Source organism: Polypterus senegalus, chromosome 2 (assembly GCF_016835505.1).
Source record: "Polypterus senegalus isolate Bchr_013 chromosome 2, ASM1683550v1, whole genome shotgun sequence".
NCBI lineage: Eukaryota > Metazoa > Chordata > Cladistia > Polypteriformes > Polypteridae > Polypterus > Polypterus senegalus.
In genome coordinates, this window is record NC_053155.1 from 273,366,500 (window position 1) to 273,382,991 (window position 16,492).

Below are 16,492 nucleotides of genomic sequence, written 5' to 3' on the forward strand. Positions count from 1 at the left end.
GGAGAATCCCAAGGCATTCCCAGGCAAGCCGGGAGACATAGTCCCTCCAGCATGTCCTGGGTCTTCCCTGGGGCCTCCTCCCGGTTGGACGTGCCCGGAACACCTCACCAGGGAGGCGTCCAGGAGGAATCCTGATCAGATGCCTGAGTCACCTCATCTGACTCCTCTCGATGCGGAGGAGTAGCGGCTCTACTCTGAGCCCCTCCCGGATGACTGAGCTCCTCACCCTATCTTTAAGGGAAAACCCAGACACCGTGCGGAGGAAACTCATTTCAGCCACTTGTATTCGCAATCTTGTTCTTTCGGTCACTACCCATAGCTCTTGACCATAGGTGAGGGTAGGAACGTAGATCGACTTGTAAATTGAGAGCTTTGCCTTATGGCTCAGCTCTTTTTTCACCATGACAGGCTGATGCAGAGCCCGCATCACTGCGGATGCCGCACCGATCCGCCTGTCGATCTCACTCTCCGTTCTACCCTCACTCGTGAACAAGACCCAGAGATACTTGAACTCCTCCACTTGGGGCAGGATCTCTCCCCCAACCCTGAGAGGGCACTCCACCCTTTTTCGGCTGAGGACCATGGTCTCGGATTTGGAGGTGCTGATTCTCATCCCAGCCGCCTCACACTCAGCTGCGAACCGTTCCAGAGAGAGCTGAAGATCACGGCCTGATGAAGCAAACAGGACAACATCATCTGCAAAAAGCAGTGACTCAATCCTGAGTCCACCAAACCGGACCCCTTCAACACCCTGGCTGCGCCTAGAAATTCTGTCCATAAAAGTTATGAACAGAATCGGTGACAAAGGGCAGCCCTGGCGAAGTCCAACTCTCACTGGAAACGGGCTCAACTTACTGCCGGCAATGAGGACCAAGCTCTGACACCAGTTGTACAGGGACCGAACAGGTCTTATCAGGGGGTCCGGTACTCCATACTCCCGGAGCACCCCCCACAGGATTCCCCGAGGGACACAGTCAAACACAAAACACATGTAGACTGGTAGAGCAAACTCTCAGGCACCCTCCAGGATTCTGCTAAGGGTGTAGAGCTGGTCCACTGTTCCGCGACCAGGAAGAAAACCACACTGTTCCTCCCGAATCCGAGGTTCGACTATCCGACGGACCCTCCTCTCCAGAACCCCCGAATAGACTTTTCCAGGGAGGCTGAGGTGTGTTATCCCTCTGTAGTTGGAACACACCCTCCGGTCCCCATTTTTAAAGAGGGGGACCACCACCCCGGTCTGCCAATCCAGAGACACTGTCCCCGATGTCCATGCGATGTTGCAGAGACGTGTCAACCAAGACAGTCCTACAACATCCAGAGCCTTGAGGAACTCCGGGCGTATAAATAAATAATTCAACTAACATAATTACATCATCTGTTTACATCTCTCCCTGTTTTCCCACTCCATCCAGCTCCTTCTCTAAGTTCTCGCCAGTCACATCTTCGTTTGTTAATAACCTGCTCTGTAAGATGAGGCCGACTACTTGTGTACAGGCCCCATCCCCAGCACACTACTTAAATCCTGCCTTCATGCCATAATCCTGACTGTTACAACAATAATAAACTCGTCCCTTGACACTGGCTCTGTGCCGCTCACTTTTAAAATCGCTTCTGTAACCCCAATGTTAAAAAAGTCCGGTCTTGATGCTGACAATCTTAACAATTTCTGGCCTATTTCCCACTTACCTTTCCTCTCAAAAGCTTTTGAGCGTGTTGTAGCCTCCCAACTCACCAATTACTTAACCACTAATAACTTGATGGAACCCTTTCAGTCTGGTTTCAGGGCGCAGCACAGTTGTGAAACTGCTCCGCTACGGGTAACCAACGATTTGCTTATGGCAGCAGACTCTGGCCAAACCAGCATATTAATTCTATTAGACCTCAGTGCAGCATTCGACACTGTCAGACATGACATTCTACTGTCCAGAATGGAGAACATGCTGGGTATCTCTGGCACTGCCCTCCAGTGGGTCAAGTCCTATCTGAGTGATAGGCAAGAGTTTGTTAGTCTTGGCAACAGCAGATCCAGCTTGGCGCCAGTCACACAAGGAGTTCCTCAGGGCTCTGTCCTCTGCCCTCTTCTCTTCTGTATTTATATGCTTCCCCTTGGCCATATTATTGGTAGCTATGGACTGGGCTATCATTTTTATGCAGATAATACTCAACTCTACTTCAATGTTAAAAGTGGATCTTCATCAGAGCTTTCTCAGCTCACAACCTGCCTTAGTGAAATTAAAACCTGGATGGAGCAAAACTCTTTAAAATTAAATTGCAACAAAACTGAACTCCTGCAAATTGGGACTAAAATGCAGCTTAATAAAATTAGCTCTTTTCCAGTCCATCTTGGTGGTGATCTCATCAGACCTGCCTCCACTGCAAAGAATCTTGGTGTCATTTTTGATTCCTCCCTTTCTTATTCCGCCCACATAAATCACATTAAGACACTTTCTTACTTTCACATCCGTAACATATCCCGTGTTCGCTCTTTCCTCTCCTTTTCTAATGCTGAGAAACTTGTTCATGCTTTTATCACATCCCGCATAGATTATTGTAACTCGCTGCTGGCAGGTGCCCCTTCTAATCTTATATCACAGCTCCAGCTTATTCAAAACTCGGCTACAAAAGTCCTTACTCGAACCAGCAGCAGTGAGCACATCACACCCATCCTGCTCCGTCTTTACTGGCTCCCTGTGTCTTACAGAATCGAATAATAATAACCTACAAAGCCTTAAATAACCTTGCGCCAAACTACCTCAGTGATCTTCTCCTTCACTATGTGCCTGCCTGCCCACTAAGGTCCTCTGATTCTGGCAATCTTGTTGTGCCCCACACTAATCTACACTCCATGGGTGACAGCAGGGCCTTCAGCTGTATAACGCCCAGACTCTGGAATGACCTACCGAAATTAATCAAGCCAGCTGACTCCATTAATTCTTTTAAAAAACAACTTAAAACTCATCTGTTCAGGAAGGCTTTTAGCTCTACTTGACTTTATTACCCTTCTCTCAGTTTACCTCTCTGTCAAGATGCTCATATAACCTGTGTGTGTGTGCTAGACCATCAATTGTGTTGTCTGTTAGGCTTTTCTCTGAATTTACTGTCTTACTCTTGTTTATTTATTTATTTGGTTTGTACAATGCTATATACTGTATACCCTGCCATTCTCTCTTAAACTCTGTGAAGTGCCTTGAGCATGGGAAAGGCGCTATATAAATAAAATGTATTATTATTATTATTATTATTAATACCCCACTATCAGTCTTCCGTGCTGTACTCCGCCCTCCCTCAATCGGACCTAGCAGTCACTTAAAACAATAAAGGCTTCAACCTGGCTGGGAAGCTACAATACTTTCGAATTTTACTACTTTCATATTCTTTTCCTTTCTCTGCATGTGTATCGTGCCATCGTTTGTTTGAGCGTTTTGAATTCCACTGCTTTCATAATCTCTTATCTGCCTTTTTGGGTCTCTTTTTTCCACGCTTTGCTTAGTTTTTGACATTTCATCTAGAACGTATTGTCCTTATACGCTTTATATGTGCTGAGAGCACAGGATCTGTGTGTGCTACGTGCCTTTATATGACTGAGTGTTTTGCTGGCCGTGCTCTTATTTGATATTGTTTGCATCTCGCAGGTCTTTTAAGTGTCTTCCGAGAACTCCTGAGAAGATCACATCTCGTCGCCCTGCTTTGCCTTTCCAGAATTTTTTTTTACAATAAAGATATATACAGTATATATATATATTAGGGGGCCACAGCCTCAGCAAGGCTAACATTAATTCCAGTTTTAAAGATTGTCTTTAAATTGCCTAGTTTTTAAATAAGCATACAGGAAACTGAAACTGTTCAATTAGTTGTTACATAAAAGTAGTCATATATCAAGGTATTTATATACTAGAGCAGTGAGTACATAAACAGCTGTCAAGTGGTATCTAGAAAAAAAAAACAGGTAAAAAGTGGGAATTAAAAAGGCTATTGTTTGCATAGTAGCTGAAACTGAGTCTCTATGCTCACCTGATGTTTAATCATATACTGAATGTGTCAATAGTCTGCTGTAGTTAATCATTTGCTGTAATTAATCATTAGGCAGCAAAATCTGCAGACCACAATCCATGAATGCACAATTCGACAAACGCCTATGAATGAAACTAAATGTAAAGGATTAACTATTGCTGTTATTTGCAAAATTGATTGCATCATGCCTGACGACCTCTAAATACAGGTGAAGATACATGGCCGACTGACATCATTCACCTAAGTCTGACAGTTTTTCCCCCATTACCTAAACACAGGACAATTGTACCATCTATCCAGGATTTATATGAAAAGCACAAGTCTGTGCAGTCTGAGCAGCTAAGACGTTGCACAGCAGTCAAATCCTAAAGGGAAATATCTTGGTTAAACATGATTATTCAAGTGACATTTTGCGGTTAATCACTAGTAAAAACAATTTAATCGTTTAAAATTATGCTAATGTTATATTAAGTTAATTGAGGTTAGTTTAGCTTAGGGTAGGTTATGTCAGGTGAGGAATATACTTGATGCATCATTGGCAAAAATGACCCAAAATTACATTCCTGCATGTTGTGCACTTAATGCATCGATACAGTTGCATCACCATGCGTCAGCACAGCTAAAATTACATCAGATGCCTCCTTTATATACAATGTACTGTACATCAACATGGTTAATGACGAAATTGACTAACAACACACTGGACAGAACCATATGAATTCATAAAGTGAAACACCATTGTAATGTTTGAAAACATTCTTTTGAATGGAAAATTTTATTCTGTTCTCTTTACACCTTGAGTTTTACTGGTCTGTGCAACTGCTGTATAAAAAGGCATAAAGATTTAGTGACAGAGGCATTGGAGCAAATAAAATAAAAAAAATCAAAACAAAAACTAAATATGAAGGAAGGCTGGGAGCACACTGCAGTGAGAGTAATAATGAAATGAAAGCCTGAAAAAAAATTAAAAAAAATCAAGCAGAGGTCATGCCACATAACCTAGAGAAGTGGTTCATAACAAGAACACCTGCTTAAATCACTGCCTTAAGAAGCTTTAAAAACAATAATAATAGATTTATCCTACATTTTATTTATTTTCCCAAGTCTAAAATGCTTCCTCTTTCCCTTGCATTTACAAAGTACTTTGATGTGGTTTGCAGTTTTTTAAAGATTATTACATTACACAAATAATAAGCTCACATAAGAGAACTTCAGGGAGAAGAGAACTGGAGAAATCAGCAGAAAGCCAGAATACCTCAGGGACTAGATTTGCCTATTAACCCCCACCCAGTGGTCAGGATATAATGATACAGTTGCTCTGCAGCTCAGATTTTGTGACAAATCAATCTCCTACTTGAAGAAATAAGACATGAATATAAAGTGCAAGTTCTATTTGAATTATTCAGCAGAGACATGATGGAATTTATTCTTCATTAAACTGAAAATACGAACAAAATAATGCTTAGGCTTGTCAAGGATCCTCTTATCAACAACTGACACAAACAACACTGTTTTGGCTGGATCATTACTTATAGGAAATTAGCTTTTGTATGTGTTTTCAAAACTAATTGACCTGTGTGCTTTTATTGGAAAACTCAAGGGACCAAATGTTAATGGCGAAATGTTGTGATAGTGACCACAATTAAAGAAAATGTTTTATCACATGTCTTGACATCCTCAAGGACTTGATTTCTTATTTTCCAAAATAATTTATGATGTTGAAATCTCCCTGTGAAATTTAAAATAAACAGCACATCCTTGAATCAAGACAGTAGGTGCAAAGCACTCAACAACATTTTACAAAGACTACAGGTTTAATATTTATGGAAAATGAGGCTACAACAGTATTTCTAAGTAAAAGTTCAAGATTAGATAATGTCAAGAGCCCAAAAGAGACATCTGAAAAGGTCGGGCTACCAGGATTTAATGCCACCATAGCAAACGAAAAAAACAAAGCAATTAGTGCACAAGGGAACAACATTGTGCCATCTTTACTGAGTTTATAGATTGACTGACTCGATGCTGGTTGTTGCACAATATACAAGTCCTGGTAACCTGAGTCAGCATGGAGGCCAGTTCATTGGTCATGTCTGAGTCCAGATGTACTTGGCTAGAGGTAGAAGAGAAGAGAAGCTAAAATTGTTCTTCTGTATACCCTTTCAATTAGTCCACGCAAGTTCAGTGCTATACTTTGATGACAGATGGCCAGGACCATTACCTGGCTGGGATGCCGGCTTGGTGGAAGGACTGAGGGAGAGACCATACTCACGACATTATCTCCCCCAAGACACTAGAAGGCAGCCCCCCTGGGTTGCTACAGCACCACAGATCCCCGCAGGGCATGACGGAACTTTTAGTTTGGAACAACCATGTAGGGCTCCATGCGCGCCTCTAGGGGGTGCTGCAAGTGCTGCTGGGTCCTTGGAGAAACTCTTCCACCACACCGAAAGAAGGTCAAGAAATACCTAGAGCACTTCTAGGTGTGCTATAAAAGGAGCTGCCTCACCACCAATCGGGGAACTACAGTCAGGTGGTACAGGACAAAATTTGCAAGGAGGAGTCGAGGCAAGAAAGAGACAGAAAGAAAGAAGAAGAAGAAGAAAGGACTGTTTTTATTTATATTTTGGTGCTTTATACTGTGCTGTGTAGTGGGGAGCGAAGGAAAAAAGCTTCCCCACTGAAGAATAAATGTCTGTGTTTCGTTGAACTGGTGTCTTAGCCTGTCTGTGTCAGGGATGAGGGAGCGGTATGTCCCGATGAACCACAATATATAGATAAATACTCTATATACAGTAGACAGTAGTGCCATTTCTGCACTACAGGCTAGTGGGGTACAGACCAACCACATGTTGAGCAAAATCAGTAATACTGTAAGCTTACCACAGTAGTTTAACTTATTAATAAAATGTTTATAACAACCCTCAGCTTTGCTTTATAAGCTTTTTCTTCCTAATTTCTATCATACATGTACAGTGATCCCTCGCAATATCGCGCTTCGACTTTCACGGCTTCATTCCATTGCGGATTTTAAATGTAAGCATATCTAAATATATATCACAGATTTTTCGCTGGTTCACAGATTTCTGCTGACAATGGGTCTTTTAATTTATGGTACATGCTTCCTCAGTTTGTTTGCCCAGTTGATTTTATACAAGGGGCGCTATTGGTGGATGGCTTAGAAGCTACCCAATCAGAGGATGTATTACGTATTAAATAAAACTCCTCAATGATATACGATATGCTTCCCGCGTGGTGCTTGATTGTTTGCTTTTCTCTGTCTCTCTCACTCTCTCTGGGCCTGATGGAGGGGGTGTGAGCAGAGGGGCTGTTTGCATAGAGGCTGTTTTACTAGAGGATACGGACGCTTTTCTAAAAATGCTGCTTTATCGCGGTGCTTCGGCATACTTAAACGCCCAAAAGGACGTATTGATTTTTTGATTGTTTGCTTTTCTCTCGCTCTCTCTGACATTCTCTGCTCCTGACACGCATTCTTTGAAGAGGAAGATATGTTTGCATTCTTTTAATTTTGAGAAAGAACTCACAGCACAGAGCACAGTTTAAACTTTTGACTAAAGTGTGTTATTTCATGTCTAGAGGGCTCTACTAATGTTAACAGTGTGGGGGAGTTTATAAGGGCTTAAAATATATAAAAATAACCATACAAACATATGGTTTCTACTTTGCGGATTTTCACCTATCACGGGGGGTTCTGGAACGCAACCCCCGCAATCGAGGAGGGATTACTGTAATGTAATTAGTTGTCTATAAAAATTGTACAGTGGAACCTCGGTTAACTACCATAATTCGTTCCAAAACTCTGGTCAAACTAATTTCTCCCATAGGATTGTAAGAAAATACAATTAATCCGTTCCAGACCGTACAAACTGTATGTAAATATATTTTTTTTAAAGATGTTTAAGCACAAATATAGTTATACCATAGAATGCACAGCATAATAGTAAACTAAATGTAAAAACATTGAATAACATTGAGAAAACCTTGAACAACAGAGAAAACTAACACTGCAAGAGTTCGCACTATAGCGCTATGAACCGCTCGCTAAAAACAATTTTTTTAATGAGTTTTAAGCACAGGGAAAAAATGTAAAATTTGAAAAATCTTTAATTTAATAAACCACCAAGAAAAGTAACATTGCAACAGTGCACGCTACAAACCGATTGCTGTAAACAGAAGTGAAGTGGAGGTTAAAATCCAATAGAAATTGAAAGTCTTCATTAAATACAAAGAGGTTAAAATAATGCTCGGATATGTCTCTTTTAAAACAAGCCCGGTGCATTCTTTAACTGCCTTCTCGGATTTATGCTTCCAGCCGTCAACTCTCTCTCTCGCGCGCACGTGTGTGTGTGTGTGTGTCTGTCTCTCTCTCTCTTGATGCACAGGGAATGCACAGGGAGAGACTGAACACGTGCGGAAATCATCGGCGAGCACAAACCGAAAGGGAAACTGGCTTGTTCGTATACTGAGTGTGTGGTTGTGAACAGATGCAAAAGTTTTGGTCGTAAACCGATTTGTACGTGTTCCGAGACGTTCGTGAACCGAGGTTCCACTGCACTTCTCTAGCACATAAAATTATCTTTGTGCCAAATATTGCAAACCGACTGAGGGCTGCAAAAGAGCAACACTAAAGTGCTTACCAGTACACATGTGTAAGACCAAGACCTTTACACATTCTATACCCAGTGTGCATTTAATCTACAATGAACGTTGTTGTTATATCTATTTTACTATTTGCATGTAGACTCATACACAGATTAGACTGGTTAAATAAACTCCAGCATGTTTTATCACAATCATAGTATATATTAGTTTGCCACATTAAATTGGGATCAAAAGATAGCTATATTTGAAAAATTCTAGTCCAATCTTGCTTTTTATAGTCAAGGTGAAGGGTACCATGGGCCTATTATTAAAAAAATCTTGAAATTTACAGAATATTTCCACTTTTCAAGACAAAAATGTTACTGAGTATTGTTCCACATTTTCAGATTACACACATATTACAAAACAGCATATCCGTGTCATTTTAAGGAGAAAAACAAAAGCGAAACAATAAAACAAACCATTCAGCCATTTTAAAATGAGACTAGCTGTGCACTTCATTTCACTGCGTTCATCTTTTCACCGTGACACACTTCAGGCCCAGGGGCATGGATTCACCTCAGAAAGTCATCACCAAGCACCATTATTGCCATTGAGTGTTGATGTCAAGATGTGAATTGCTGTCTCAGTTCTGTAGACAACTAGACAATAATAACTGAGAACAGTCACACGACTACTTATATTCTTTCACTATACGGAAGCTTTTTACCTTCCTTCACAAAGACACTGCCTTCTGCTGCTGGACTGAAAATTCATGCATGTGCTTCAGTGAGAGAGAGTATTGAGCAGGCACTTAGACACTGCTTGCAATAGGGTGGTATGCACCAGTACGCAGTAACTATCTTTTTCTTTTTCAGCAACACAGTACCATCTGTAAATGGTTGCAAAATGACCCCAAGGGTGACGCCCCCATTTCTTAGATATAATAATTGTATAATCGCGCACTTAAAACCCAAGAAAACTTATAATGCTTCGCAAGGAGGATGATCTGCCTTCAAAAACAGAGAGAACCAGTAATTCTTTGGTTCCACTTCAAACACTATGTGAAGCGTAATAAAGTGACAAGAACTGAACTGACATTAAAGGCAAACACCCATCCATCCACCTATATTTCTAATGGACACAAACCAGGAACAACACCTGTACAGGGCATCAGTTAATAGGAGAGCGAGCACAAGACTCACACTCGGGCCAGTTTAGCAGTACCAACTCACCTGTTCAATCAGGTTGAAGTTTAGTATGTGAATTACAGATGTTTTAACATAGAGTGGGTTGTCATTCCTGTCTCACAGCACCGGGTTCTACATAAAGACTGCATGTTGTCCCTGTGCATTTACAGATTGATTGGAAACAGTACCAGTGAATTTACTTGCTCAAAATCTTTTTGATCAGTTCTTTTATTACCATATCATCGGCAAAAGAAAAATCATCATGCAGTAACAAAAATCGGTAATTTGTTTCTGGTGATTTGATGTGCTCCATCTTACACTGCTTTTATCATTTTTTTTTTTGATTTTGCGTACACAAGACATGCCTTAGAAAAGGTGACTGGGCTCTTTCAAAAATCTAAGGCTTTATTAAAAATACAATAGGGTGTAATCAGTTCATTTCAGAGTTATTGTCATGTGTACGAAGTGCAATGAAACTCACATGTGCTCTTTTCACTACAGTGCCACTCTGCATGCATCTCACTCCGTAGGCTATGTAAAATAACAATACAGAATGTAATGGGCTGGGTTCGGCATTGAGTTTAAATAACTCCAACCATGATGGCAGACAATCAAGCAAGAAATGTATCCTTACCTCAAGAAAATAGAACCAAGAATCTGTGAAGAAATAACTATCTCTAGTTTCCTTTCATTACCACAAGTATGCCTCAAAATGCGGAAGATGTTTTCTTAAATTTGAAACCTTTTCCACTTCAGTGTAGTCATATTTGGTAAGTTTAAAGGCTTTTTGTTCAAATATAGACCCCGGGACTCTATAGCCCCATTGTAAACTGCAAGAACAGATGAGGTATTTTTAAAATTTATAAAAAAAAAAAGCTTCACTTTCTAACATACTTTCAAGTGGCAAATTAATATATACCATGATTGTGAAGAAATAATTTCAACTTAAAAAAGATTCCAAACCTATCCTTTAATTAGATCTTCATCTTGATGCTGTGTTCCTCTTTTCAATAACAGAGTCTGTTCCTTGTCATGAGGCTCCAGCAAATTTTTTTTAGATGCTTTTCATTGTTGTACTCCTGGACAGAGTCGTGTTGTGATTATGGCTCATCTCTTTTCCAGGACAGAAGCATTGTTCCTAAAAGAGAAAGAAAACACACTAAAGCTGCTATGTGAAATTCCTCCCCTTTCATTATCCCCATAAAATCCATGAAAGAACAATAAAGTGCTGTAAAGGCCTGTAATAAATGTCTTCTGCAAGTGGACATATTTGTACTTAACCTAAAATTAATGGAGAGTGCTGCATTGCTAATCACAAAGAAAAAAGAAATCAAGTGATGTGCAATATATATAAAAGTTGAAAGTGGATCTAACAAGATGTGATTGTACTGAGGATGCTGGAAGTAGCTAGTAGTTTGAAGAATGCTTGAGGTTTTAACAGCTTTTGTCAGAGTTGAAATGAATCAGGGCACAAAGCGAGGCTGAAATTGAATACTTATGAAGAGATTTGCATGAAATCAGGTGTCCAGTTCTTCTCTCTTCCAAACTGTTTCTAATCACTCCATGCTTCAGTGGTGCCAGTACACTATTACATTTGGCTTATACCTGAAACTTCTGTATAAACATTCATATTATTAAGGAGTTAGACATATGGAATATCAAATATGAATAGATTTTTTGGCTAACAGCATTACAGAGATACAGTTTTAAACAAATTAACTGCAATGTGAATTAGACTAAATAAAGGTTTAAAAATCTTCATACATTGGTCTAAATATTTATAGTAATGTTAACAAAATGTTTTTATCCAAAAATGAGCTTATTGCAACATTTTATGCATAATGTATTATGATTTTGACAACAATAGCACTGATAACAATGGCAAAATATTTTAATCAATATTTTTTTTTTCAAACTTGACCCATCCATCCATTTCTCCATTTTCATAACCTGCTTTTCTATTGTAGGTCTGCAGGAGAATCGGATGCCGATCATATTGGTCATTTATACTCACCCATTTTGAACTAATTCAGATTTGAGATGTTGGTGGGAAACAGGAGTTTTAGGAGAAAGTCCATGTACAATGTCAACCAAGAGTTACTGTCCAAATTCCACAAAGCCATTGGTTACACTTTATTTCAAACCCTGTTCCCAGCAGTAATACCTACTGTACCACCATTGTTAAGATACCATTATATATAACATGTATATTGTAATCTAGTAATAATAATCAAAACAATAATTCTCAAACTGGCTTTGAATAGAAGGCATAGACATGGCAAAGTCAAATTAAACAGGGACTGTACACGTAGACTTTAAATACCATACCATACCATATTTATTTGTTGAGCGCTTAAAAACACTGCATTACAATTGACCGAAGCGCTGTACAGTTACAACAAGTAGGACTAAAAGCAAAATATTAAAAACAAACATTAAGAGAGAATTAAAACAGAGATACTAAAACAGGTCAGGGGACCAAATAAAATAGAGAAAATAGCAAAAGGCAAGTGGAAAATGAAACAGGTTAAGAATTAAAAGCCAATGTGAAGAAGTGCGTTTTTAGGCGAGATTTGAATGTGGGGACTGAAGCAGCTTGCCTAACCACTAAGGGCAGGGGGTTCCAGAGCCTGGGTGCACAGACGGAGAAAGCGCTTTCACCACAAGCTTTAAAACGTGCTTTGGGAACGGTTAGGAGCAGCTGATCTGTGGATCTAAGAACACGAGGGGGATTGTGACAATGGAGCAAGACACTCAAATAGTCGGGGGCTAGACCGTTTAATGCCTTATAGGTGAGGAGGAGAATCTTAAAATCTATTCTGAATCTAACCGGCAGCCAGTGTAGGGTTTTTAAAATCAGTGAAATGTGTTGGATTCTGCTACTTCCAGTTAGAAGCCTTGCAGCCGCATTTTGAGCCAGTTGGAGTCTAGAAAGAGTGGCTTTACTGATACCATAAAGGCAGGAATTAGAGTAGTCAAGCTGGGACGTAATGATTGCATGGATTACTGCTTCCAGGAGGTGGTTAGACAGAATAGGCTTGAGTTTAGCAATTCACCTTAGATGGAAAAAGCAGGATTTTACTGTGCTGTTGACTTGAGCATCCATTTTCAGGAACGTATCCATTTTGATTCCAAGATTGGAGACAGACGAAGTTACTGGAATGGGAAGAGAAATGAGGCCAAGGGGTGGAGCCTGTTTGCAGTCAGGACTAAAAACAATGACCTCGGTTTTTGAATCGTTCAGGTGAAGGAAGTTTACAGCCAGCCAGTCCTTAATGTCAGATAGGCAGTCGAGGAGAGGTTTGGTGGAGTCAGTTGGCTTGAGGGAGAAATAAATTTGGCAGTCGTCAGCATATAGGTGATATGAAATTGCATGTCTTCTAAAAATTGCACCTAAAGGCAGGATGTAGATTGAAAAAAGTAGTGGCCCTAAAATGGAACCCTGGGGGACCCACATGGGAGTGGGACTGATTCAGATGAAAAATCGTCTAGCATGACTCTGAGAGTCCTGTTGCAGAAATATGACCTGAACCAGTCGAGGGCTAAGCCAGATACACCAGCCCAGGATTCGGGAGATCATGATGTCGTGGTCGATTGTGTCGAAAGCAGCAGATAAGTCGAGAAGAACCATAACCACATGGAGTCCTGAGTCCAATGCCAAAAGGACGTCATTTAGGACACGTAAATGTGCGGTTTCTGTGCTGTGTTGGGGCCTAACGCCTGACTGAAAAAGTAAAAAAATGTACTGCTAAAGACGTATAAACATTTCTCAAATGAGCTTACATTAAACCTTGCAATAAAACAGTCATGGCGTCTGTATTTCAGCACCATCCATGCCTTGATGACTGTATTCTTCACATTCGCTCCTGCACCTGCCACATTGAAAAGGTTCTCCAGAGCTAGAACTGACATTGTGCATTCATTGGATAATAACATTGCATTAATAGTATTGCCCTTACTACAGTGCCGCCAGAGATGATGGCCTCGTTACCTCACACCAAGCGCAGGCCTTGCTATGAAATAAAGACTTGCCCATTTTGTAATCCTGATAGCTATTCCCACTAACACCCAATATATATATTACCAATACAATCCCCTTTTCCCTCTTAAAAACAATGTGTCTCAGGCTTCTGGGTGTTGGTGCATGCTGCTGCAATGACATGTGGCCCTGGAGTGATCAGCTCAGCCAGTTTCCTCATTGATGCTCTGCAGGTCATTAAGCAAAGCACCTGCATTCACAGAGTTTAAAGGAGACTGAGCAGGACAGAGAGGGAGATTGTAAGAAGAAGAGACAGAAAAAAACAGTCAACAATTGCTGGTGTGAGAGAATCAGGAAGGTGAAAGGGGCAGTATCAGATTAACTGAACATTTTGTTAAGGAGTCAGACTGAGTGATGTGGAGTCTCTGAAGGGGTGGCAATCTCATTAGATGAGTGGAGGAGCATCAGAGATAAGGGGATGTCAGCAGAGTTGGTTGGAGGAGGGAGTTAAAAGACAAAATGGTATCCGCTAGATGGGTAAGATACCCTGGGAATTGCAGCTATCGAGGTGGTGCCACTTAGATACTTTTGTTGGTTGAGAATGTGGTGAGCTGTGTCATTTGAGGCTTATGGCACACTGGCGTCCACTGAAGGATGAGGCACCTTGGAAGTTGCAGGCAGTCACAATTTGGGTCTCTGTGGTGAGTTAAGGGTGTGGTGAGTTGTGTGGAATGAGGACTTCCAAAGTCATGATAAGGACAGAAAATATAAGAAAGAACCCAAAAAACTTTTGTATCTCTCCAACACTTTGGTTTCTAATCTATTTATTTGCCTATATTTATTTATTAATCTCTAACATTTGTTTTAAGGATTACTTATTAATTAATATCCACTACATTTACTAATTGGAACAATGCTTGTTTTGAATAAAAGGCACAGTGTACTTTCGCACCGATCGTAATGTTGTGTGTCCTCATTGCACTAGTCCATCCCAGTAATGATTATTGATGTACCAGGTTCAAGGAGATGCTAAGGCTGCGGGCAAGAAATTAGGTATCTGGAGCCTCATGTATAATCAGCGCATAATCACAGAAATGTTGCGTAAGAACGTTTCCACATTCAAATCGCAATGTATAAAACCTTAAAATCTAAACTTGGCATAAAGCCACGCACTTTTCCACGGTAGGTCATACCCTGTCGTATGCAAGTTCTCCACTCAGTTTTGCAGACTAGCGGCACGGCACCCAGCGTCACAGCAGTACTACTGTTCCTGTGTGGTTTATCTTTCTTTTTCAAATCCACATCCCTGACGCAGCTTTATAAATACACTGAAATTAACCGCATATTGTTTATTAGTTTAAGGCATCTGATTGTAATTAACCTGTAACAATATAATGGTCCATGGAATGGCCAAACTATTCCAAATACCATAGCTGCTTTAGCATTGTTACTCTCACTGCACCTTTGTTTTCTTCTTTCAGGTGCTCCCATTAGGGGTTGCCACAGCGGATCATCTTTTTCCATATTACTCTCACTGCACCACTCAGAGCAGCTGATCGGAAAGAGAATTATCGATATACAGCATCAAGCACACGCTGCTTCAGCCATGCTCCCTATTTGAACTGTTTCTCACATGGCAAACGCTTCAAAACCTTTCCTGTATGGACCTCGCGGTTCAGAAAGAGTTTCATCCCAAGAGCTCTAAACGCACTCCATCAGTCCATTAAGTGCTCCTTGTAGAACTATTTGTACTTATAAGTATAATCACCTCACTATAAACTTGCACTACAGTTATAATATTACACAACCTGAGCCACTTCATAAAGTGTGTATGTACATATGATGACAATATTATTTTAAAGATGAAATGCAGCAAAATATGTTTATTATATTTTACAGATAAAACTTTAACATTACACAATTTATATTAAAAATCTTAGGATGTGTGTCCTTGTTGGAGACACAAACTGATATATTGTTGAATAAGAAAGGATAACTAATATTGTCCTAACTGATGGTGTGCACCAGTAAGTATACATTAACAACTGGTACTCTTAAGAATGGAGAGTTCATGTGCTTACTGGCTTACTTCACATTTTGACTTTGTCACATTTCCTTGTGTAAATCAAACTAACTGAATAGGGCTTAAATATTACAAAGGTGATCCAGTAATAATTACTTTACTCCACCTATGGGTGCAAAACTAATCCCATACAGCTTTACTCCAGTGGATCCCATCTGTTATTTTAAAATGGATTTTTCAAGAACAAGAACAGGGAGACACGGAGATTTGTTAAGGGCAGATTTCATACAAATGTTAGTTTTTCCCCACACAAAAGAACCAGAGACATATTGAATAAATTACCAAGTACTGTAGTGGAGAGCAGGATTTTTTATCTTCATATTTTCACTTGATGTTTTTTTGGACAATTCAGTTGAAAAATATGGATGAGCTTGTTGAGCTGAATGGCCTGTTCTCATCGCTGTCATTCTAATGTACCTTCAATAGCGCTGCTCTTTCCTATCTGTGATCTGTTACTTTCAGATTGGAAAAAAATAAATAAATTGTTGTGAAAGAAACTGGCCAGGAGATAAAGATATCATTAAAGAAGCTAGGCAAGGCCATTGTAAGTAATATGCATGAGTCAAAACCAAAAAAATCAAATATCAAAATAGACTAAACCAAACACATAGTTAGTCTGCAAAATAA